The sequence below is a fragment of the Amblyomma mixtum genome, chromosome 6 (genome assembly GCF_055824585.1).
Source record: "Amblyomma mixtum isolate Tamu chromosome 6, ASM5582458v1, whole genome shotgun sequence".
NCBI classification, from domain to species: Eukaryota; Metazoa; Arthropoda; class Arachnida; order Ixodida; family Ixodidae; genus Amblyomma; species Amblyomma mixtum.
Window position 1 is genome coordinate 27,597,411 of NC_143017.1, and position 26,875 is coordinate 27,624,285.

Below are 26,875 nucleotides of genomic sequence, written 5' to 3' on the forward strand. Positions count from 1 at the left end.
GTTAGGTCCCGCTTCTGCCAGATTCACTCACACACAGAATGCGCTTGGCCAAATCCCGGTTGAAGATGTTTTTTCTCAACAACGCACAGCTGTCGTTCCTCCCGTTTCCACTTCCGCTGAGCTGTCTTAGCCAAGCAATTCTTTTCCAGCCGAAGGGCTGCCTGCTCTGCAGTTTCCAAAGTTTTTCGAACCCGTACTTCCGCAGCGCACTCCGCGGTAGTCTTCTATATGCGTTTCCACTTGTGCGCAACGGCATCCGCATGCAGTCGCTGAGCTCTACCTTCGGCAATTTTATCTTGCGCTCTGAAACGCTTACACAGTGGATGCCGCACCACTTCTTCTTGTCGCTTCGCTATAACTGCACGGTCTGTCGACTCATGCTGTTGTTCTGCCGGCGTGAAGCGAGCGCGAAGGATGCGCAAAGCAAGGGAACCTGCGCGGTGGGAAAGCCACACGTGGCGTGCGTGAAGCTAGGCAGGAAAGGAAAGATAGACGTTTGTATCTTGAGGGCTTCGGTACCAAAGCGCGTCTCATTCATTGGTGAAACATAGTCCTGAATACGACGAGGACAAGCGCCTAGTAATGTTAGCATAGAGTAACATAAAAGTAAAGAGCGGACACTCGAGCCCTTTCGCGGCCGAGTTCGGCGCTTCCCCGTTTCCGCCAGATGGCACTGAACGTGCAAATAAAAAAAAAAGAAAAAGAGTATGGTCTTGGCATGTCTTGGCTTCCTTCTGCAGAGTGACTGATGCGCTCATTGTCACCCTGACAGAATGCACGTAGTAGGTTCACTGCCGCTTGCCAAGCGCACGCGATGCGTGGCATAACGCCTTTGCGGCTTGTGGGTGACGTGTTCGCCGCGGCGTCCAGGCAAGCGATCAAAGCCAAACGCTTTTGACGAGCGTTGCACGTCGAAACCTGGATAATCGTTGCGTGCTCCGTAATCGTCACGCTGGTAGCCGACTGCTAAGCTGGGGAATGTGACACCGCCTCCTCCGCGAGAGTGGAGAACGCACAAGACGCAATGAAAGTAGAGCCTCCAAGATTCTTGTTTAGCTTATCATCTCTGAGGCCAGTACGTTTCCCCGGGCCCGCTTGGTGCGCTGTGCACAAAAGTCGGCCGCTGGGGCCTACGGGAGTGTCCGCTCTTTACTTCTATATTACTCTATGATGTTAGTGCGTTAAAATTTGTCCCTGCTTGCTAGCGTTCGTTCGCAGTGCAATGACTTTGCATCACCAGTGTTCGTGTAGCTCATGCAATACGCTTGCGACGCGGGCCCACTCGCTGTGGTTTATACTGCCTGCAGGGAACCGGCTGCAAGTACTGCGCCCGTGTAGTTCCGAAAGATACGCTTGATACAATTTCCAGCAATTAGTATTGGACGCCATTTCTCGAGTTCTGGTTCCAAAAACGGCTGTTTTGGCGAGCGCTTCATGAAGCACTGATTGCTGTTACCAGTGTCCTGTTTTTTTAAGGCGAAAGCCTTTAATGCCTCACACTGTCGTGACCAAGACGTGTTAGCAAATGTGTCCGCGTCTCGGTTGCATGCCTTATATGGGCATATGCCAATCAATATCCAATCGATACTTAATCGGGTGCAATCGAAAGACATCGGAACATGATATAAAGGGATTTCATGATTATATAATTGTACTTAATGACTAATTGATAGTTAAATTGGTTTAGTTTATTAGGGTTTAACGTCCCAAAGCAACTCAGGCTATGAGATACGCCGTAGAGAAGGGCTCCGGAAATTTCGGCCGCCTGGGGTTCTTTAACGTGCACTGACATTGCACAGTACACGGGCCTCTAGAATTTCGCCTTCATCGAAATTCGGCCGCCGCGGCCGGGATCGAACCCGCGTCTTTCGGGTCAGGAGCCGAGCGCCGTAACCACTGAGCCACCGCGGCGGGTTTATTGGTAATTAGTAGTAGTTAAGAAGTGGCATGTGTTACTGTGCACTGCGCCTGTACCTTAAAGAACTCTAATTAATCAATTAACGAACACTAATAAATGGACTATGCAAAAAATAAAAGCCGCTTGTAAATGTTTTCAGTGCTTAGAAATGATGCTAAGAAGCAAGCATTCACACCCAGTATGAGTCTTCGGAACTGAGCCGGCAATTTATTATGAATTTTTAAAAACCGTGTATTTTAAAATTCGCGGGCCGATTGGTGTTTTCGTAGCGGAGCCACGGCAGCCACGACATCACGGGCACACTTCCGGTAGCCGTGAAAATCGACTGCTCGAGCCGCCACGTGACCCCCCTCGGGCAAGCGCGAGCCAGGGCATTGCATTCGCGCATATGGTTTCAGTTCACCTCTGCCACCTCTTTCTGTCCAGAGGTCGGGAGCCACTCGCAGTGCCTCTGTCGCAGTGACACGCGAAGAAATCCGACGCGCGCCGTAATCCAGGAAGGCGAAGAGAGACTGGAAAGGGGCTGCCGACGCTGCTGCTGGGGTGCTGGGTGCGACAACCGGAAGTCGCAATCTGAACGTCAGCGAATGACGTATTCATGGGCGAGGCCCATTCCCAGAGCTGCTTTCATTATTTTTTTTCTGGCGCCCCGCGTGTACGAGTTGAGGGCGGAGACGAGGAGCGTAATCTTTAATCGTCTATAACTTCCTTTATTGATGCTAGCTTAAAAATTCTTTCGCGTGGGCAACGAGTGATGGGATGCATCTCTCTCGTCTGCTTCACGTGGTCTCAATTAATTTACGGCATAGTCCCTTTAAGGCCACGTTAACTATCACTAACCATATATTAACTAGTATCACGAAATGTGCGTCATGCCTATCATTAACCATCATGAATTGTTAGACATTTCTAGACGTTTCATAAACATTGTGTCGAACATTCTAGAGAGTTCCAGCACTTGACAGGTGAGTGACAGGACATGACGGATGGCATTAGAACAATGATAAAGACCAATTTGCCTAATTAACGTTTCTAGTCAAACCACATAAATTAATTAAACCGAGAAGGAAACTGGTCGAGTTGGGGAACCGAACCAGGGTCTCCAGAGCGCGAGACGAGCACGCTAACCACTCCGCCATGCCAGCTCGATGGTTTGGAATGAACAAAGGCGCGTCTAGTGAATACGGCGTCTTCGTTCACTCCCATCTTCCTCTCTTCCCTTAGGCGAGGTTGGGGTTTCCACCGAGATACGCGAGACAGATACATTTCCTTTCCTCAAAAACCGATTTACCATCGAGCAAGGCGTAGAGCCGTATGGGCGATGGCGTTCTGTGGACTCCCTGGCAGCATTGCAAGACGTTGTCGCGTTCCACTCTTAGAGGCGAAGCTTAACATCTTAACCACACATCAGTGACACAAAACACTGCGCTTAAGGCTTTCGCCTCACCGCACTTTAGGTTAACAAAGTGCCCCCTGAATTTTCTTGTTTTACTACTGTCTTGGTCAGATAAGGAACCTAAGTAAGACCTATACTTTTCGACAAAAGGGACGGAAAATTGCTTGGAAAGTGTGTTTCCTCGGGTCACAAGACACATTTCATTAGTTTCATTTGTTTCCCAGTTTCGAATTGCTAGCTGTCAAATTATATTGCCGATTCCTGTGAAATCCTTGACTATTCGCTATTGATCAAGGGCCATACAGTACATGTAACCTCGCTTACTCGAATATAAACATGCAAACAAAACTTAGCCTGATTTATGCACTTAACGCTAGCGCACTTAGCAAGCAGCAAGCTGTAAAGTGTCAGACGACATCTTTGCAGGCTAGAATGCGTCTCTTTGTGGTTTTATAAAAATAACTGTAATGCGCTCATTAAAATAAGAACACCTGCACTGCATAACAATCAAAGCGCTTGCATTGTTTGTAAAAGTGAATATTTATCATGATCCTCTAATATCCTTTAGCATAGATTTATTCCAAGGATAGATCTTCAATGTATCAGCTCCTATCCTGCCACATCTGGCCCATACTTCAATGAGTAATTCGAGAAATTTTCTCTCGCATTCTTTGCTTAAGCTCTCGAAGGGTTATCCACTTGCTCTATATCACGCCCTCTGTTACATTATTGTGCTTTTGGATGCATATATATCAGCGGCGGGATTTGATCACTTTTCGTTCACTGAAAGCACGATCAAGCTATTCCAACTCAAAATTAATGTCTCCTTTCTTTTATCAAGGTGAACGTGATTCACAAGACAAAAAAAGTGAAGAGAGGAAATTTATATTCCATAAAGTCACCATGCGAAATTGGCGGAAAACTAGCTGCTCCGAAGAGACATTGTGGAAGAAAAGTAAAGGACGGCTTCAGAATGAAACTTTTAGTGTAGTAACTCGCCACTGAAGTCAATAAGCAGCGCCTTATTGCGTTTTGATAAAGTACACAAATTGTATGAGTGTGTTCAGAGGATGCGATCTTTCCGTTTCTTATTTTCCCACTCGCGTGAGTGACATACGCTCGTCGCTAAAGGGCCGCCCGACTGGCGTTGCGGGAGCTAAATCGATGCGAGTTACCACAGCCTGCAGCGCGTCGTCGCCTGCTGCAGTCATTACAATCAGCCCGCTAACAAGGTCCTACGGACAGCCTGACACGCGTCGAACGCTATGAAAAACTGCTGCCAACTGGGACGCGAGTCCCGAAATCACGGAGCCAGCGCGGTGGGAATGCCGCAGGAACAGCGGAGCGCGCGGACCAATCGGCCGTGCGTTTATCGGCTCGAACGGAGGCAGAGGGAGGAGGGGGCGGGGGGGGGGGGGGGGGGGGGGGGGGGGGGGGGGGGGGAGGGAGAGACGCACGGCGCGATACGAACTTCAACAAGAGCTGAGGAAGCGAGCGGCAGTGGTGGCGAGGGAACAGGAAGTGGGCTCCCGGAATGCGTGCCGAAGGTTTCATTTCCGCTTCCTCTTCCCCCGTCTCCCTCCCGACTACCCGTTCTCCGTGTCGCGAAATCAAGCGAGCGTCGGCAGAACCGAGGTCGCCACCGTTCGACGAGAGGGGAGGGATTAACGGACGCCGGGGCGCACAGGAAAGCCTGACTCTAGATTACCTTCTGCGCCTCCTTCTTCTTTGCTTCTTCTTTTTTTCTTCTATTTTCTCGCTCCTGCCGAAGCGCTCTTGCTATCGCAAGGCTCGCGGTGGTTTGTGGTGGTGACGGCGGTTGCCGCCGATGCCGGTGGCTGAGGTTTGTGGAAACCTCTCGTGGGAGCGATCGCCGTTTCCCCTGGCCGAAAGCAAGAGACGGAACAGCTCACCGGCACGCGACAGTGAGAATTTCCCGACGACAGCGCCACGCCGCAAGCGGAGGCAATGAAGGCTCGACGGCGCGCCGCCAAACCGAACGCAGTGCATGACCACGCCCCTCCGTTGTCGCTCGAGATGCACCAAACATCGTTCAGTTCAACCTCCTGAGCTTCTCGTGTGAGACAGAAGTCTAAAGAAAGAAATAAAGGTTGAGCGGTGCTGTCATTAGGGAGTATAGAATAAAAAGCTCTTACGCGATCCTCGGTGGATCGATTGAATCTGTTAGCAACCAAAGGTTCATTATATCCGAGGTTGACACATCAAACTTCATTATGTCTGATGTGGTATGCTCATTATAATCGCCAGCCTAGCTAAGTGTACTGCAGGATAAAGGCCTTTCCCATATCCCTATAATTAACCCTGTCCTGTGCCAGCTGTGCCCACCTTATCCCGCAAACTCCCTAATCTCATCCGTTCACCATATTAATGCGAAGGCATTACTAGGCTATGTCGGCGGCTTTCTGTCATCAAAACCGTGTCCGCAGCGATTGTGGGAAACTATAAAGAGATATCGTCTCAAAAGTGGTTATGATCGACGGAGGATGATGTGAGGATGCGGCGCAAAAATTTCGGGGCCGATCGGATCATTAGTTGATTATGGGTAAGAAAGTGACCCAAAGTGGGCGTGGTCGGGCCGGCAGTGGCGAGAAATTTGAATCGCCAGAAGTGTGGTGCCACGTGACACACAATGTGATGTACCACGTGATTGGCCCACGTGACCGGAAAAATGGGCGGAGCCAACGCGCGTCGCGAAGTTCGAATGTGCGAAATGAATGCCGAGGGGAAACGATGGGGGCTTTGGAGTAAATCGAAAGCTAATCAGTAATCACAAATTATAGAAACGGAAGTAGTAAAGGAACATGAATTAAGGTCCATTAGAGTGAATTAAGGTGAATTAATTACAAATTAAAGTACATTAATGCAGGTATATTGTGCGTAAATGATACATTGGAATGAACTGAAGATGAATTAGAGCAAATCAATTGTGATTTAAGTGGGAGTAAATTATTCAATTCCAAATTAAACGAATTAAGTGTGAATAAATGCATTAATTCGGAATTAATTGGGTCAGTATGGTGATTTAAGTGAATTAAGTGTGAAATAATTGCTTTCAATATGAATTAAATGCGAAATAATTATAGAGTACGAGGCATTAACTTTGGTTCAAGGTGATTTATGCGATTCAATTGTCAGACACGACGTCACAATCGACGTTGAGGCAAAAAGGGGTACTAGATGCAAAGAGGAGCAACTAGAGGCAAAGATGGAGGCGTCAATGCCTTCACATTACTCCAATGCGGTTTCCGCAGTGCCCTGTAAACTTTTTTTTTTTCAGCCACCCCTGCTACGCTTTCCTTCTATTTGTATTCAGTCCGTTACCCTTATCGACCATCGGTTAACTTATCTTCGCATTACTTGCCCTGTCGAAGCCCATTTCTTGCTCTTAATTTCGACTAGGATGTCATTATCAGCGTTTGTTTCCTGACCTACTCTGCCCTCTTCCTGTGGCATAACGTTACGCCTATCATTTTGCTTTGCTCATTTAACTGCGTTGCTCTCATTTCAAGTTGAAATCTTTCCGTTAGCATCCATGTTTCTGCCCAATAGGTGAGTACCGGTAAGATACAGGTGTTAAGTGCTTTGCTTTTGAGGTAGTTTGGTAAACTTCCATTCATGATCTGAGAGAACTTTCTAAAGCAGACTGTAGTGCTCTCTGATTTTTTTTTTCACTACGTACTGACTGGCGTCTATTGCCATTCACACTTACTGAACTCCTTCTTATACAAACGCATTAAAGTGGCAGAGACGTAGACACTGAGTCTCCTCGCAAGATCGTCTTCAAAAAACAAGCCTGGGAATGTCTTGATGGGGAGGTTGTAAACTTAGCTTAAACTTTCTTTATCTATCTTTATTTTGTGCTTCTTGAGCTCGCGATGCATTCCCATAAATAACTGAGAACTTTATGGTAGCTCAACAGTGTTTTAAACAGAATTGAACAAAATCTGCGTGCTTGCCCTGAACTGAGAAACCTGGGACACAACTGAAAAGAAGCTTTCAAAAATGTGCACCTTAAAATATAGTTTGTGTCTCATTTGTCGGGACTATGAAGCGCGCTGTCGCCTAACTCGCCTAATGCAGAGCGCGTGTTTTTTTTTTTTTTTCTAAGCTAAGGGCTATCGCTTCCCGCATTAATCTCGCGCAGTGCTCGTCCTTTGTTCTCCGTTTTAACGCTTTGTATCTGAATGCAGCCCACCTAACTGGCTCTCATATGAGTGCCGCGACGCTAAACTTCAGTGAGAAAGTTTAAGCCGAGAAAGGCACTTTGCGCAATGCATGTGTTCCATCTTAAAAAAAGAAAAGAAAACCAACAACTCCGGCGTTGCTGAAAACTCCCCTCTTAGTTCCCGGCGCTTAAAACCGTCCGCGTGCCTAAATTCCACTTCTTTCTTGAACTTTTTTTGTTCAGCGTATTTTCTCGCACACTACCAGGAAAAGTAATTTCTTTTAGCCTCTTGGGATACGAATATGGAACTAAAGTTAAGCTGTTGGACACTGCACTGGTAGCTTTGAACGGAAAAGTTAGGATTAGCAAATTTAACTTTCTTTGATTCAGTTAAATGCCTCTGTGTAAGTGCGCCTCCAGCGTATCTGCTTCTTTTCGAAGCCAGCTCTTTCATTAGCCTGCTGGCAACTCTGCTGTCATCTTCAGGATATATTGTTCTTTCGCTTAGTTTCTGCATAATTAATCAGGGGGGCTGTTTCTTCTACCCCTGTTACTGAAGATTCTTCACCAAGTAGAATAAGTGAGAATGTTTCTTGACTATGACATAAGGTACGAGTGGCACATTTAGCTTGGCTTTTGCGTTTTATTCCCCATGCGGAAGTACGGGTTCGTCACAGAAGATTAGCACGTATAACTAACATAACACTCACATGACATGCTTGGTTGGGGGAGACCAAAGCATTCAGAGTTCTGGAGAATTTCTTTCACATTTCAGACGCAGCTATATTCAATAATGTTTCTGCGATAATTAATCACGCTGAACGAGCTACGAGGGTATTACAATATGCATCAGGCTGTACAGCCCGTGCGTTTCAAAGATTTTTTCAATTTTTCATAACTTTAGGATAATGCAGAGTTCAACTACTTTGTGCCTTGAGCTCTTGGCTTCATACGCAATCATTCCTCGCTAGGGCTTTCGTAACGCCAGGGAGGCTGTTTCGCGATTGAGAAAGAGCGGGTAACCCGTCAAAACCTCGAGCCGCGAGCCGACCGTCGTTTCCGGTGGAGCGCACAAAGAGCGCACGGCAGCGGCGGCGTGAATTTATGATGAAACCGCGGCGTATGCAAATGCGAACATTCGTAAGTGCCGCCGGACAGGAACAAATACGCGAACGGTCATCGCTAACCCGCCACTGCTGTTCACGGCCATTGGAAAGAGCAACGAGCTCGTAAAGTTGGTTGCGCCTCATAAAGACTCTTGCTGCGGAGAAACACCCTTTGCAAGCACGAATAGAGCATGGAAAGAAAAGCAAATTCTTGCGCGTAGCCACGCAACCTTTTCTTAAAGATCTCGCCATTTCGAGAGCTGGTAAGATATTCCATTGTAACATGATTTTTTTTTCTCACAAAAACATTAGGCTGCTCTTTTGAGGGGTGGGGGCAGTAAGGCACATCGCGTAATGTGGTCAATGTAGCTGAGCGTCCTATAATAATAATAATTTATAATAATATTTAAATATAATAAGACAGGGTGCCCCGCTGAATGGCGATACAAAGAATGTTAAACAACGAGTCGCGCAGCTATTTTCAAAATATTACGAGCTATATTTTTCAGATCCTAGAATCTATTGTGTCTAGCGCTAAAGCGCACTCGTTTAACATTTCTTTCCAATTTGAAACTGGAAACAAAAAGTCAAGATCAGATGCATTTACATGCGCTCTCCAATGGTGAAAAACGTGATTTAATAGCCAACATCGTTAATGATGTCTTCATATAGTCACGAAGAGAACAATGTTGATTGGATTTGGTTAAGAGAAATAAATTTTTGAGATAGCCATCAAGCTTTCAATGCGCAGTTATCTGCTAAAAAATATAAGGCGTACTTCCTGAAAAGGGATGGAATTTGTCTAAGCTAGCTAACGTTCAAAATGCTTTCAAGCCTCGTAGCACAGGCTATCAGAATGCAAAAAAAAAGTACACGCGCTATGCGTCTGTTTGTTCCTCTACAACGGAAAGAAAAATACGTTCTTTTTAAACTCAAGGATCGATAGCTCTCTGCCGACAAAAAACAGAAGAGCAATAGTCGCGTAACAACACCAAAGCGTCAAGCGAAGATACAAGTCTCCGGGGCTCTGCGGGTGACAAAACGCCGGGTTCAATAAACCTCCCCAACTCCGCGCACTCGGCTTGCTCGATCTTTGTTCTAAAGAATTTTCTTTTCGGGGAAACAACACCGACTGCTGGTACCCACCAAGAATTTGTAGTTCGTTCTTCCTCCTCCGCCTCTCCCTCATTCTCCCCCTCTCTCTCCCCCATAACTTCGCGCAACGCAAAATGAAAAACGAAAGCATAATTTCCAATGTGTTTCTCTCGGTTTCCTCCGCCATCGAAGCATCAGCGAGCAGGAGGGAGCGGTAGCCGGTACGCGCAGTTAAACGATTCAGAGACGAAAGGACGGGCGCATGAAACAAAAAAGAGCGAGTTAAGAGGATTCCAGAGAGCGAAGCCGGACATAAAATTCACAAAGGTAAAAAAAAAATAAAAAGCAGAAGGCAAAGAAGGAGAAGGATGAGGCCCCGCGCTCTGGACCGACGCGGCGGACATGATCGAAGAATTCTTGCGCGTCAGAACCTCGCGCCTTCCAAGACCAAAGCGAGGGGGGAGACGCTGCCAACGATCGCACGGGGAAGCGAAGATTTTGCGCCCGGTTATTTTTTTTCTTTGCCTGCATTGTAGTGCTTTTACATCTCCTTCCCTTGCTTTAGTTTATTGGCTGGTCTTGTCAGTGCGGCAGTGTGTGACGTTCGCGCGTGATCCGTGCTATGTAAACAGCACAGAAATGGAGCGAGCGAGCGGAGAACCAGCGAGGCCCGATCTTCGCTCCACTGCCTCATTGGGAAAAAAGCCTTGCGGTTTGAAGCGGCCGCGCATGCTTTTGTGTTTTACCGTGAACGTTGCCCAGCGAGTATTTTCGAACAATCCTTGCTGAAAAAACAAGCTTAAGCGTTAGTTCGTTACGACGAAACACTATTACTGAATGTTGGCCTTTGATGTAATTCTCAGAACGAATTCAGCCCGTACACACCATAGATGTGAAATGTGGCTGGTGATAACAGAATTTTTCTTTATCGAGATAAAGTTTGCAGCCACGTATACGTATAAACAATTTTTCTCTGCCTACAGGGAAAGCAACAATTGTCCCTTTGTGCTACAATGTTTGTTTCGATTGAATCCGGTTGACACGGAAGCATATTTTTTTAGTGGAGCTGCACATGTTGTTCAGCTCTTTCTAACACAGTCCAAAAATTCAGTAGCTGTTATGTTTCAAACTGTTAGCAATGATCTTCCGGCAGCCCGGAAAAAAGCGATGCCGCGTGAGGAGATGTCCGTTGGCTTGACTCCAGTCCAAGAAGTGTCACTCGGCCATCGCGGCAAAAACACTCCTACTCTTCTTTTTGGCGTGCAGTCGAACGGCACGCTGGCAGTACGAAGACAGTTCGAATAGGCGCTGCGCTGACATCACGAAAGACTTCTCATTTCTTAGTTCAAGTACTGATTTGCACGGCCAAACCCTCACTTCTATTTTACGTGAGATATTAACGACTTCTTTAGATAGCATTGACGAAGCGTAGCTTGTTGGGCCAGTTGGTGCATGGTAAGTAGAAAACCAGCGGAAAGGACGCGTTCACAAGGAGGAGAAGTACACAGGACAAGTCTTCCAGCGTTGTCCTGTGTACTTCTCCTCCTTGTGAACGCGTCCTTTCCGCTGGTTTTCTACTTATCTTTAGATACCATTCGGGCGTGTCTTGCTGATAGCCTCTTTCGCTCAGGAACACGTCCAACAACTCAGAGCAAACATAAATCCGCCCGTCTCTTACTTTCTCTTGCTTGCGTAGAGTAGCACGCGTGCATGAGTTGACACCGTATAAGCTGTGCATGTATTCAGTCAATCTCCTACAGGCTCTCTTTTTTTTTTCCCCCTGTTTCTCGCCCGCATCTGATCGCACAAGGTGGCGACGCGGGGTCAACGTTCGGCCAGGCGTTCACTTGTAGCCACGGGAGGGTGCGACGAATTTAACCCGCCGAGCTCCGTTCCGCAGACGACAGCGCGGCCGATAGGCGAGCCGGGCGCTGGCGGCGAAACGCGATTCCCTCGGGGGACGACAATGCGTCCGTTTCGACCTACGCCCAGTTGGCCTACGGCTTCGACGCTTGATGCACGCGGGAAGGGGGCCTCTATTTGTGATGTGTCCAGCGGTGCGCTCTACACGTCTGAGCTTCAACCGACGAGTATCGGCAGAGGTGTACTCGTGCGCTGGGCTCGTGGCCTCGCTAAGCGTCAATACGCGAAGTGAATTAGAAAGTAAAAGGAAAAAGGAATGGATAGAAAGGCAAAAGGAAAATCAACGAGGGATGAGTTCAAATCTCCCCTGTCCTTTCTTACCATCGCTCCCCTGTATACTACTCCTCGCTACCACTCCTTTTACCTTTTTACCTTCGCCGGCCTACACCGATGGCGTAAAGGTAGAGCATCCGCCTCGCGTGGAAGAGGATGCGTGGTTCGAATGCCAGTGCCACGCGATTCTCCACCGGGTTAAAAAAACAAATTCCGCGTGTCGATGGAATTCCGTAACCAGGCCTGGAGTGCGGCCTGATCTCGGTGGCCAGAACCGACAACGCACTTCCTCACCAGAAGAGGATTTGGTTGGTTGGTTGGTTGGTTTATGGGGTTTAACGTCCCAAAGCGACTAAGGCTATGAGAGACGCCGTAGTGGAGGGCTCCGGAAATTTCGACCACCTGGGGTTCTTTAACGTGCGCTGACATCGCACAGTACACGGGCCTCTAGAATTTCTCCTCCAAAGAAATTCCAGCCGCCGCGGCCGGGATCGAACCCGCGTCTTTTGGGTCAGCAGCCGAGCACCATAGCCACTGAGCCACCGCGGCGGCCGGAGAAGAGGATTTGGCCACCCTGGTGTAGTACTTTGCCGCAACCTTGTATGAACAAACTAAACCATCGCAGGCTCAAGCTCGGCTGCTTAAAATAGTAGATAGCAACTGCCGCGGCCGGCAACGTTCTTTTCCTTCACTTATTTTTAAACAAACCACTACCGCAACCGCCAGTTAAAATGAAGAATAAAAAAGGAGCTTTGTAACGTCGTCGAATTTTTTTGTCATTTGTAATTCTGAAAGCTTGCAGTTTATGAATGCTAGCAGTTGGTTCCCGTTTCATCGATATTCTTGGTGAGGGGCGTAGCGAGAGAGAAATGGAAGAAGGTCGACAAGAAGAAGATATATAAGAGTTCAAGGAGATATGAGTTGGCAACCTTGCACTGCAGACATGAAAAGATCAAATGCACATCGCGTAACAACAGCGACGAAGCAACGCAGACAGACTGCCATTGACTTAAAGCTAGGGCTTGTTGAAAAATCCCCAGAAAAATTGCGTCCCAGAAAGGCGTAATCATAATCATCATCAGCCTGACTACGTCCAGTGCGGAGCAAACGCCCTTCCATATCTCTCCAATTAACCCTTTCCTTTGCAGCTGCGGCCACCGTATCCCCGCAAAACTTCTTAATCTCATCCGCCCACCTAACTTTCTGCCGTCCCTGCTACGCTTTTCTTCTCTTGGAATCCACTTCGTTACCGTTAAGGACCAGCGGTTATCTCGCCTTCACACGACATGCTGCGACCAAGCACATTTCTTCCCCTTGCTTTTGACCAGTGTGTCATTAACTCGCGTTTGTTCCCTCAGCAACAAAGATAACGTAACATTGAATGTGAAAAATATCAAATGCTCGCGTCACGCATCATTCTCCTGTCCCATTAAAAAAAAAGTTTATTTTTTGATAGTACTAAGAATAGGGTGTGAATAACCCAAGAGCTGGCTTTGTTTGCATGCATCTCAGTGATGCGTGACGCAAGCATGGAGGATTTTTCCCATCCGCCATTATATTATCTTTATTTTTCTATATTTATGCACTTATTCATCCAATAAGCGCTCATCTTCAAGTCATCGCTTGTGCCTTGTCTACATTCTGGCGTCTTCGTCTTAGGCGCGCGCTATGGCTCCTACCATAAACTCGGAGCTTCAATTCCAGACTAGGATTGAAAATTCAGTTGCAATAGAAGACCCAGACTTGAGAATGACAGGAGACACACAAACGCCAATACGAAAAGTTTCCTGCGAATAATGAGCCAGAATATAAAGGCAACCCGTGAGATTAATGGCAATTTTCACGAAATCGACGGCACGCTGCGCCGGAGCCGCGAAGCAGTGCAGGAATGATAGCGCTCGGGAACACGCTGTATACTCCGTTGCTTGAGGGGCTCAATGGTACAATGGAGACTCTTGTTACGTGCACGTTGACGGTGTCACTGCGCGAGTTTTCAGGGGTCAGTAATAGAAAGAGAACATGGAGAAAAGACGTTTGGTTTGGGTTGGTTTATTAAGGTTTAACGCCCCAAAGCGACTCAGGCTATGAGAGACGCCGTAGTGGAGGGATCCGGAAATTTCTGCCACCTGGGGTTCTTTAACGTGCACTGACATCGCACAGTACACGGGCCTCTAGAATTTCACCTCCATCAAAATTCGGCCGCCGTGGCCGGGATCGAACCCGTGTCTTTCGGGTCAGCAGCCGAACGCCGTAACCACTGAGCCACCGCGGCGGGTGAAATGAAGTTTACATGGTTCTCAGTGGAACTCTTGCAGGACCATGACAGCGTAATTTTATCAGGGAAAAAAGGTACCTTTCCAAAGATACCATTTGCCTGGACCTATGTAAATCCGAGGCGCTATTCGAGAACAACCATCGCTGAGCACGCACGAGTAGCAGACACATTTCATGCTCGAGAAGTTTTGTTCATGAATGTCCCAATAACGGAGAAGCTTCATTACGGCGTACGTATATGGTAATAATGTGTTTTTTTATGCATAAAGCGGGGAAGCGAGTTATATAACGATTTAATTCCTATTCCATTTTATTCCAATTCTTTTTGCAGTACGTTGTTGCCCTGTCTCTTTGCTGTCACTGGAATTATGGACTCAGACGGCCGTATGGTAAAAACAAAATAGAATCGAACGGAAAGGTTGCATCACAGCGGCCTCAGATTCCTTACGTGCCTTCCTTCCACTGCTTGCCAATAAATGGAGAGCGCGAGGCACAGTTCCTCAAGGAAACAGCATGCTTGGAAGGAAACTTAGCCTTCTCACTTTTCACTTTCCTATTCTACACGCTATTAGAAATCTGTATTCCTACTTAAGTAGCACGTGGTCAATAAAAGTTATGGCCACAAAAAGAGAAACAAACAAATCGAAAATAGAGGCAGCTTTAGCAGAGAAACACACGCTGCAGTGACTGGGAAACGTTTCTATCTTGTTTTCTGTGCAAGCGTCAAGACAGTAGCTGAGTCTTGCTTACCTTGTCAAATTTTCAACGCTGATGTTATTGATTTTAAATCAAAAACATCGATAACACTTCAACAACACGCTAGAGAGGAATTTCTTTCTTGTGTCTAGCTTTTTCCTCATACAAAGTTGAGAAGCGAAAGGACAGGCTTACACAATGTTGCCACCACCGAGAAACAAGCACGAGTATAAAATGTAATTTTAAAACAATCGCGATTCTGCCTAGGCTGCGGCCAAAAGCAATCCCTTGTAGCGGCTTCATATTAGATCAATTGAGGCGATCCCTCTAGGTGGTGAAAGTCGTCATTTTATAGGGAGAAACTGGATGGTCTAAGTTAAACGTGCACGCCATAACCATCAAGCTTTCTCATTCTCTCGTGGAAAGAAGCGAAACGTCAGCGCCACACATTAAAATATGGTTATCAAGCATGCGCGATGTTTTATTATGGGTAGCTTTTATCTTTTACTGGGCTGGTAGCAACATCCGTGTACTTTCTATGCTCACGCCTGTGGTTTGTACTGCGCTATAAATTTTCAAATAACGTCACACCAACTTGCCTCAGCTGCCACATTGAAAACCATGGCTGAAGGACTCATTTTGCACCTGCAAAAATTAAAATAGGCTGCGCGCAGAGACGTATTTTGTACACGATGTAAAATTAGTGAACCGTGCTCAGGTTGCTACACGTCGAAGATACGAAGGCCGTATTGGTACCATAAAACGCCGTGTTTATAGCTGTAGGGAGGGAAAGAATTTCTGTAATGTTAATATAGTGCAGTAAGCTGCATTTCGTTAAGGGTGCTAAACTTTGCTGTAGTAGGATGGAAAGTTGGGCTAGTTGGGTTACGTTCATTTTTAAAAGAAAAATACAGCGCGAACCGAGACGACGGATGAAGAGAGGTGTACAACACAAACGCTTCTTACTCTTGAGCTACTAGAAAACTAAAGACGATTGGCGCATCCTGTCCCCCCCCCCCCCCCCCCCCCCCCCCCCCCCCCCCAGTAAGCGTTCTAACACATCTATTGTGGCCACGAACACACGGTTTATTTCCTCTCCTCGCTTACTGCTTGCCATCATCCGCAGTGAGTTTTCGCCCGAGTCAACTGGCAGCAAGACGAGCTGTTTTAAGAGCCGTGCGACGGAACGAAACTCATGAGTTGCTGCACTTCTTTCTTCTTTTTTTCTTTCTGACAAAACGCAGATTTGTTTAGCGGTGTAGCGCAACAGAAATCGAACAACGTCGATAAAAAGTTTGCGCCGTCTAAACAGAGCACTGCAAAACAGTGCAATTTTGAGTTCTTCGGCTAAACCGGCGGCATATTGCTTGGCTTCCAATTAAACGCTCCACGCAAGCGGCTGAGCCGAACGCTTAAGAAGAAAATAATGTTGGAAGCGCAAAGAGCGTAACTGAGTTGAAGAAAGCAAAGGCAAGCAGTTGGGAGGGAGTGAATTACTGGCACATTAGGCCGGGCCGACGCGCGGAGAGCATAACGGGCAGTGAGTGGTGACTATGTCAACATTAGCGCCGCCCTCATACTGAGCAAACATTCCGCTCTGCTACGCAAGAGAAGCAAGAGCGTCCCCGACGAGGCGCCAAACTGAACCTACGGCCGGCCGCCGCCGCCGCTGCAGGAGCGCTGAATTTGTGCTTGGTCTTTCTTTCTTGCTCTTCTTCGCTCCCCCTCTTTCTAACGCTCTCAGCTCCCCGCGAAGGCTATTATACGAAGCTCCGTCCATCGCGGCCCGGCCCAAAGCGCTCGGACGGGCACGAACAACGTTTGCTAAACGCGTGCACGATGCCGAGAGGGCGATAGCGCAGAACGGTGGAGAGAGAGGGGAAAATTCGAAGTCGACCAGAGAAGGGGAAGAGAAAAAAAGTTGAGAGCGGGAGAAAATGACTCTTCCAGAGGGATAGCCTATTGAAAAATATGTATAGGTTTGATTTGGTCAGCAAAGAGGAATGTGGCACATTTGGTTTGGTTTTAGAGATTTAACGTCCCAAAGCGATGCTGCTTGTGAGGGACGCTGTAGTGAAGGGCTCCGGATAAGTTCGGCCACCTGGCGTTCTTTCTTTCTTTCTTTCCTTCTTTCTTTCTTTCTTCCTTTCTTTCTTTCTTTCTTTCTTTCTTTCTTTCTTTCTTCCTTTCTTTCTTCCTTTCTTTCTTTCTTTCTTTCTTTCTTTCTTTCTTCCTTCCTTTCTTTCTTTCTTTCTTCATTTCTTTCTTTTCTTCCTTTCTTTCTTTCTTTCTTTCTTTCTTACCTTCTTTTTTTCTTTCTTTCTTCCTTGCCTTCCTTCTTCCTTTTCTTCTTTCTTTTTTTCTTTCTTTCTTTCCTGCTTTCTTTCTTTCTTTTCTTTCCTGCTTTCTTTCTTTCTTTTCTTTCTTTCTCTCTTTCCATCTTTCTTTCTTACTTTCTTTCTTTTCTTTCCTGCTTTCTTTCTTTCTTTTCTTTCTTTCTCTCTTCCTTTCTTTCTTTATTTTCCCTCTCTCGCTTTCTTAGTTTCTTTTCCTCTCTCTCTCTCTTTATTTCTTTCCTTCTTCCTTCCTTTCTTTCTTCCTTTCTTCGTTTCATTCCTTCTTTCTTCTTCTCTTTCCTTCTTCCTTCCTTCCTCCTTTTTTTTCCTTTCTTCATTCCTTTCTTCCTTTCCTTCGTTCTTTCTTTCTACTACTACCCTAGATGCTACTACGCAGCTTGAGGGCCGTAGACCACATTTACAGGCAGCAGCTCGCAACAGCAATGCATACGACGTATACTGTCACGCTTTCAAAAGCAAGTTCAACGTACAAATAATGATAAGGTCAATATGCAAGCAATGAACGTAAGTTATTCACAGGTTTCATCTCCGAAAACAAAATAATAAATGCATATAGAAGAGATAATGAGCAGATAATATATTACATTTTTTCGTGTACTGTGGGTGTCAGTTCACGATAATGAAACCCAGGTGGTGGACATTATCCGCAGCCCTCCAATACGGTGTCCCTCAAAGAGCGAGTCGCTTCTAGATATTAAAGCTGTAAAATTAGATCAAATGCGCCACAATGCTATTTGATGAGCAGTTCAAACCTGTTCATATTTTTCAATAGGGCATGGCAGCTGTGCTTCATGCATTGGAGAGACGTCTTCGAGTCGCGAACGATATGGCAACGGAAGAAGTGACGGAGATGGAACCAGCGTCATTCTGCCTGCGTGACTAGCATGCCGGGAAATTTTAGCTGGTAGAAAACGCTGGCGTAGTAAGGGGTTTCCAACGCACAAGTGGGACCATGTACACTTTCACGTTAAAACACCTATTTACTAGCGTAATAGATGCCAACAGCTCAACGCTGATACGGGGCTAAAACAAGAAAGCCTGAAGCCTGTGTAATCAAAATCACAATGGTCTTAACGGCTGACTGCCTGACTGCCCAGGCGAGAATGTAAATTGCGCAACTAAGACGAGCACTTTGTTGTTTGTTTTAATCGATTAAGTTGTTTCAAAAGCTGTACGCATTAGCCAAAGCAGTTGCGTAATAGCTGTTAGCTCGTGCAATAACTCACGAATGCGCTCGCGAGCGTTCATGACAAAGATTAATGAATTAGCAAAAAATGTCAGCCTACTCAGTGATTCTAAGCAGAACTTGTCCATTTCAAGGCTGGCTAATGCTTGCATAATTGTAACGCTTGCAGCATTGGGGTAGTTCTGGTTTCACGGAACAGAACACTTCCTAATAACAGCGATCTTCGTTTCTTTCGTTGCTAAAAATTAATATATCACTGTCGAAGCACACCGTTCGTATAGATACTAAAATTAAACGAAGAAACATGCACGCACGTAGTAAAAGATTTTCTTTCTTCTCCTAGCTGGCAATTTGTAAGCGCCGCCCCGTTTCCGTTCTTGTTTGTGCTCAGTAGTCGGAATTTCCAGTTTACATGACCAAGGCGACATGCCACCTGTGAAATTACCCCAGTGAGGCAACATGCAAAAGTGAGGTCGTTTTCTTTCACATTCCCAGTACCAAAACGACAAATCCTTTTCCCGGCGAGCGAGCGTGCACGGGGAGCATTCAAGAGTCCTCTTCCGCGTTCCTGGAATATGTCAGCCCTTTTCCCTCGCACTTCAGACTGATGTGCCTGGTGTATAGACATGAATGCTCTGAAAACGACATCATTTCTTTAACTAACCTTGCCAGGAGTGTTAATGCGAGAAGCATTCCGTCCGAATCGACCACGCTCGCATGAACGCGCTGCGTTGGAATCTTGACGCGATGCTTTATAGTCGTATTCATTCAGTTTGCCTCGTTCATTTTCTTCCCGCCGCTTCAGTCAAGCTTTCAGGCGAGTTAGGTTTCGCTAACGTGCGTTTGAAGTCAAGAAAAATAAAAGAAGCGATTACACAAACAGCAATGAAACAGACCGTGGCAGTAGCAGAGCTCCTTCGGGAGCCGCTCGTGAAATTCCGCCATCAATCGCTCCGCCTTCGCTTTCCTGGCTGCGGCGATCGTTCGCTCGGCTTCGCCGCGGAACCCGGAGGCAGGGAAGCCGCGCGTGCCGGCGGCCACGCGCTGCTGACCCAGGAATGAGCTCGCCGGTGGCCCCATCCACCGCCGCCACCATCGCACGCCGCAGCCGTAGCCGCATGCTTGCCCAAGGGCGGATGCTTTGGTGCGGACGCCAAGCAACAGCATGGAGCACAGCAAGAAAAAAAAGTTGCCCGAGGATTACGTTACTTTCCAATGCGATATTTGAGCGCAGTTCAAATCAAATCAAAATCAAATCTTTATTTGCATCATCCAGATGTTAAGGGCGTAGACAAAAAGCTCTCACTGGAGCTTGATTGCGCACCTGCGCCCCCGTACAAGGTTTCAAGGTTTGTTTAATTACATATATTGGCAGCAACTAACAAAACAATTGCGTTTGAGGAAAAATTTGGTTTGTTGGGGTTTAACGTCCCAAAGCGACTGAGGCTATGAGAGGCGCCCTTTGAGGAAAAATAAGCGAGACACAACAGATTCGGAAAAAATAAATGAAAAAGAGATAAAAACAGACAAAAATAGCAAAGGAAATAAGATGCAAAAAAAAATACTGGTTTGTAAGACTAACACAAAGCATTTAGCAATAATGGTAAGTGGTAACTCAGCATTTGACGTCCACAGTTAGTTCGTATTTGGGGAATGAAGTTCAACAGCGGTTCCAGCTTCCAAACAGATTGTCTGTAAACTGCCACCGAAAAGCTTTTGCTTTGCCCTCATTCTATACCCGCCGCGGTGGCTCAGTGATAAGGCGCCCGTATACCAAGCCGGAGTACCCGGGTTCGAACCCGACCGCGGCGGCCGCGTTTCCATGAAGGCGAAACCCAAGAGGCGCCCGTGTGCTGTGTGATGTCAGTGCACGTTAAATATCGCCAGGTGGTCGAAATTATTCTGCAGACCTCCACTACGGCACCTCTTTCTCTCTTCCTTCTTTCACTCCCACCTTCCTGCCTTCCCTTACGGCGCGGTTCAGGTGTCCGCCGAGATATGTGAGACAGATACTGCGCCATTTCCTGTCCTCAAAAACCAATTTACCAATGTAACGACGATTACGTTACTTCCTAATGCGCAATTTGAGCGGAGCTTACCAGCGGTTTCAGCTTCCAAACGGATTATCCGTAAACCGCTGCCGGTAAGCCTTTGTTGTATCCTCATTCTCTGCGAGCCTTCCTTTGCGTTTCACCTCAGCCGCGCGAACGGTAGTCTTCTCGGCGGTGGCGAACGAAGGCGGCTATGCGTGTTGGCTTGGGCGTGCGGGAGAAATGGCGCCTGGAGCGCGCGCAGCTAGAGCAGCACGCTGCCCCGGCTGCAGAGCTGGTTACGAGGGACAACGGCGACGCCCCAAAACGCAGGAACGGGCGCCCAAAGAGCTGCGCTCTAACAACGTTTTATGCCTGAAGGTGTTCCTGAGGACCGCTTGCAACTTTGGGAGGTTAAGCCTAACATTCCATTATTATTTCCTTTCTTTTCCTTGCTAGGAAGGTAAACTCGCGATTTTAAAGAAACCGACGCCGCGTTGTGCCGCCGCTGTGAACTAGTGCAAGCAGGATCGGTGTGCGGAGAATAGTGTCTTGTGCTCGGCTGTCTTACTGGCTCGCCGGCACATCCAGATATTTTTGTGAAAGTTTTGCCGTTAAAGTGCACCATAGGGCCGCTACTAAATGGATAAGTTCAACGCTAACAAAATGGTTGAGCCAATAGGAGTCATTGCTTTAGAAGGTCCGCAGATTCGATAAAGGGCATGACGTGATAGCGTTAACGGTATAATGTGCCTATCTACTGAGTTGGTTATCCTCGACTTCATATTCATAGATCCCTAGGAGTACTCATAACACTCACTGGGCCGTGGTGCAGCATTTAGGCGATGCGCCACTGCTCTGCAATGGCAGATGCTTCCGCCGGCGAGGCCTGTGAGACCCAGGTTTCTCTTCCCGAGCAACCTGTCGCTACCTGTCATGAATCTAACATTTAACTGCTTGGTTATTGGTTTATTGGGGTTTAACGTTCCAAAGCGACTCCGGCTATGAGGGACGCCGTAGTGAAGGGCTCCGGAAATTTCGACCACCTGGGTTTCTGCAAGAGGTGCACTGCAATCCTTATTCCCAAGACGATTGCCGGCTATGGAATCATCCGAACCCAGCCACCGATTGCAGTGCTTCGGCCTCAGAGCTCGGACGTGGTTAATACACATGCATCTGATTGCATATATACAACTGGAGGTTCCTTTCCTGAAATAAAAGTTACCAAAAAGCAATTTTGATGCTCTTTTTGCTTAATGTGTCCGTAATCACTTTGCCAGTTTTATTTTTATTTTACACGAGGCGGTACTTCACATCCACTTTCTCTTGTTTAGCGAATTAGTATCACAGCTGTGAAACTTTCGCAAGTTTGTGTGCGTGCATAAGTGCGTGCGTGCGTGTGTATTCGCTTCTTCCATCGCTGTCCGCTGGCTAATGCTCTAGAGGCGGGGCTGGTCAATCTACGAAACACGTCTTACGCGCACACTTGTGGTTAAATAAACTTCAAAGTTCGAACACTATTAGTGCACACCATTCGTAGCCCAGCGTCGACGGGGAAATGTCGAATTACGACAAGCTGGCTGCTCGTGCCTCTCATGGTACGGGCACCTTCTCGCTAAGCGCAGGAGGTTTTGATTCTTTTTCTATCAGAGGCCGTCGTGTCTGTCCCTAACATATCTCTCCACTCTCAGAATTACAGGCGAACACCTCAGGTAAGGCATGTCCCTTTTCGGTGTTTCGCAACGCGAACGCTATGAGGCGCTTCGGTTTTATGTTCAGATGGCCGACGCACGTTCCAAGGTGTGTAGGCCGTACTACTACGGCTTAAAAAAATAATACAAAGGCGCACACGACAACAATCACGACTGCACGCTTGGAGCGTGCAGTACCGTAAAAAAAGAAAATGCGCTGGAATTATTGCAGTGACACCTGGAATAAGGGTGACAAGTAATCAAATAAAAAGAAACGAACGAAAATGAGTCTGGCAAATGTACTTTAAAGGTAAGTGTAACTTCTGCCAGATAATGCTGGAACGAGCCTCAAGGAACATTTGTGTCTCTCCACAGTGTGCCTCACTTGTAGCACTGATGAGCCGAGTGGTTTTGTTAAAGAGCGTAGGTCTTCGTAAAAATAACTGTCAGTTTTTCCAGGAACGAACAATTTCACCATTCTGCATTATCTGGATGGTTTGCATTAGAACTGAACTAATTTAAAGTAGGTGTCAACTGGACTTACTTTATGAGGAGAATACACTAACAAAAAGGGTGAAATAATACCCTTGTGGACAGGTCGATGTGCCCATTATATCAGGTTTGCTACTACCCGTATTGCACATGACGTCATCATCATCAGCTTGACTACGCCCACATGACGTCATCATCATCAGCTTGACTACGCCCACTGCAGGTCAAAGGCCTCCACCATGTCTCTCTAATTTATGTTTTTTTAAAACCAGCACTATATTGTTAACATCTCGCAGCTAACATCTAGTCACGATCACCTCCAGTGCACTGAATCCTAACGGAGCGCTGGAGCGTAACGATTGCTTCTCAGCGGTCCGCTCGATGCAGAAGGCACGAACAGAAAACAATAAAAGAGCAGAACAATAAAAAGAACTCGAGCCAGTCACGAGCCCTTAGTGAGAACAATAAAATGCGAGCAGTGAACGGAGCGCGACTTTTAAAATAAAACGCGCCGAAGCGAGAGGCCGAAGTCGTTCGGATCCTCGCTGTATCGCGCCGAGGACACTCGGCCCGCGTTTACACACCAATTTAGCCTGCACCGGCGACCAAGTATACACACGGAGACGGAGGAACGCGTCGCGAACGAGATAAGCGTCGGCAGGGCCGCCCGAAAAACCGGCGGCGCACGTCAGTCCGCGACACGAGGACCGGGAGGAGAGGTGGGAGGCGACGTCCAGCGAGCGCCGAAGGGGTGCGAAACGCGAGACGGCGGAATGCAATTGGGCCGCGGTCTGGGCTCGCCCGAGAAGCGGCCTTTCCCGTAGCGTTTCCGCGAGCCCGCGCGCGCCCAGAAAGCTCGGCGCGTCGTCGGCGCTATCGATCGTGGAGAAACCGGCAGATGGACGGAGAGAGCGCGCGGAATAAGCAGCGCGCACCCATCGCTCTCCGAAAGGGGAAAGAAACGCCGCGTACACACGCACGCATGGGGGGGGGGGGGGGGGGGGGGGGGCACCGGTGGTGGCCATCGCGCAGAGGACCATCTTTCTTGGAGGAGCGCTCCTTCGCCGTCGACCGACCGATGCCCGCGGAAGGCGATGCAAGAGAAACGCGAGTGGCCCCGACGGCGACCAGAATAACGCGCCGGCGTCTTGTGTCGTCCTCGAGGCCCGGGATGCGTGCGGGAGCGTGGGAGGAGGGTGCTCCGTGCAGCGAACAAAGTGACAGCTGCCCAGTTTCACGGACGACGCCTGAAAGCGAGTGCGGCCACGTAAACGAACGAGCCATGCAGGCACTTTTGGCCGCCGCTGTACGATTTACGCTTTCTCCTTTATACGAGACACTAGGCGCGCAACGTGTAGATATTTTGGAGCGTTCTCCTGCAACAGTTTGTAGCTGGTTAACGTCACTGACAGATTTTTACGGAGAAACTTCAATGTTAAAGGGACAACACTACGTGGATCCCCGGTGTAGAATAGGATTTTCTGGTTTGCGTTTCGAACTGGTGCTTTTGACGTGGTATTCGCAGCGGAAACTTAGTACTAAATTTGGCAACGCCAGATATTCCTCCTAGCGTAGTTAGCAATTTTTCGTGCATTCAACAGACAATTTTTACCAGACTATAAACGGCATCAGTTTTATCGTGCTCGAGGATTCTATGCCTCGTCACTCACCTGATACTTTTTGTTTAGAACTCGCAAAAAGAAGTAAAAGCAGCATTAATGGTGAATCAAGAGGGCTGTGGCGAAAACAAGACAAACGGTTGCGACCCCTGCAAACGACTAAGAGCCTACAAAAGCAAATGCCCAAGTTATTTCCATAGAATGAATTGGGTTCTAAGACACAGGCGTTATATTTTATTTCTGCGCTGTTTGAGGCTAGACAGTATACAACATGAGGTGCTTGCAACATGCTTTCCATGTCAGCAACCATGCATCGGTACGGTGTTTTCATCGTAGCCATCTGTCCATGGTTCGAATGAGGCCCACTATGGGGAAAAGCTCGCATCCAACACTTCAACATTGTGCTCCCTCTACCCTAGCAGAGGTTATTTTAGTTTTTTTCATCAGACTCATTCTCTTGATTGTATGCTCTCATCGATGATCTCCTTTCTCTGTTTTCTCCTTCTTTGCTGTAATAAACCACGGAGATAAAGTTAGTACATAAATAAGCGCGAATAAACCCCAAATAAACCGCGACTGAAATTCTGTACGCATCACATGACCTGTAAACTTCTAATTTTTTTAACATCGGTTACAATGCGTAGAGCTCGCGCTTGCTCCGTACTATACGCAGGTTTTCCCACGATTTAACATTACACCTATCACTTATCCATGCATCGTTCGTCGCGTAATAGTTAGTTCTTATTGAATCTGTTCATCAGCCTTAAGGTATAGGCATAACAGGTGAGTTCGTTCAGCGCACACAAACCATATGCATCGTGCTTTTCAGCAATGCTCGTGGTTGAGAGTGAATATAACTGAAAAATGAGCTCTGCCTCGACCGCTCTCCCCTCCACTGCTGTTGTATGGTACCGTGCGTGTCAGTTCCGGTCAGAGCCGGCGCCTATGGCGCGTCCTGTTTCCATCAAGACAGGTGCCGCGTAGTCAACGTCAGTTACGCAAGCGCAGTTCCTAGACAAGAATGGGTGACAAGGAAGAACGATGGTTGCCGATAAGCTCTTCATGCCCACTTATACAGCAACAATTCAGATGGAACGCTGCAAGTATAAACGCATCTGAAATGGTTATCACCTGTAAGCGTCTTGCGGAAGAGTTGCGCAATGAGTATAAATCTAATAGACGTAAGGAGAGCAAGTAGTGTTAAAAATGCGGCTATTGAACCATATAAGAAGAAGTAAAAGTTACGAAAAACAAGGGGCAATCGCTGTTCGACATAGCTAGCTGTAGACATAATGCACTTTCGGGCTTTTACTTCTCATATTTAGTTTTCTGGTACGGCTGTAATCATAATTGGGGGTTCATTTTGCTTAAATAAATTTTCGCCTGTTATATCAGATTTCCAGTTTTCTATCCACATATCAGAAATCATCTTTTACCAAGATTGTTTTTACACTCTTCCAAGATCCTTCCCCTGCGAAATAGGTATAAACATATCCGTATCTACATAAAAGCCGTGTCTCCGAAAAGTATTTGCATATTTTCGGTAGTTCTACTAAGAAATGACAGCGGATATGGCCACAAAATATTAACAGTTCATTCGAAAGCATCGTGAAAAACTAAACACTGAGCTCATTTCTATGCATTCTTTAGAAACATCGCCGTCACTGCCTTCAGAGGTGAAAGGCGACAAATTCCGTCGTCGGAATTATTACTGCCTCTACATTACTGCCCTGCTTTCGTATCTCAGCGCCGAGCTCCAAGCCGGCATAACAGACCTCAAGTAACTTGAAATTTCTTCATTATATTCTTGAGCTTCAGCTACAACAATGCGCTCGAGCATAATTAATTAAGGCACATAAAAACCACCTCAACCCATTCGAACCTTCCAGAGTGTTCCATGGCTACTTGCACGAGCCTCGTGATTGTGTGACCGCGCGAAAGTCCCTCTAAACGCGTGAGCTCGAAAAGCAAGTTCCAGGAGCGGTGGAATGCTCTGGTGCCGCATCGTGCGGGCTCTAACGAGCGGCGGCCCGGGGTCCGGCGGTGCGCGCGCCTCTCGGACAGCGGCGCCGTCTCCCTCACCTGTTATCCGAGACGTCGTCGGTGCGGCAGGCAGGAATCAGGGCGTGCCGACGAAGCCTTCCCGCGTCAACGCACGTCGCGGCGCCGCTGGACATCGTCGCCGACCGCCGTCGGAGGCCGCAGCGCTGAGGAACCGCGAGGCCGCAGTGCCACAAATCCACGGTGCGTTCGCCGCAAGGTAGCCATGGCCAGCCGTGTACCTCCCTTCTTCCCTCACGCGAGCGAACGGCGGCCGCTCGTAGCCGCGCGCCTCCCGAGACCGTCGGTGCTGCTCCCGCGGGCAGCGCTGCTCGGCGGAAAAAGCTGCTTCGGCGGGCGCCGGCAGAGAGCGAGGGAGATGGACAGAAGAGGCGAGGTGGAAAAGAAACGAGCGCCAGAGAGAAAGCAAAAGCCGAAGAGAAAAAGAAAGAGACCGGCGCGGAAGAGGACGTGACGTCACGAACTCCTGACGCATGCGCATTCGTGCGCGGAAGCAAGAAGCTGCTGCAGCCCGGGAATGCAGCCGCCACTTCCGGTGGCGCTGCGATGGAGTCGGCTTCCCTTCGTCGCAT

General features: G+C 47.7%; 1 protein-coding gene across 1 annotated transcript in view; it reads right to left on the bottom strand.

Moving 5' to 3' along the window:
* The window catches only part of LOC149338466 (cell adhesion molecule Dscam1-like), a 418,614-nt gene extending 392,005 nt beyond the window's left edge, over positions 1-26,609 (bottom strand). The window contains exon 1 of the mRNA XM_089547709.1: positions 26,325-26,609. The gene's annotated coding sequence lies outside the window, so the exon portion shown is untranslated. The remainder of the gene's footprint in view (positions 1-26,324) is intronic.
* Between the last annotated feature and the right edge of the window lie 266 nt (positions 26,610-26,875).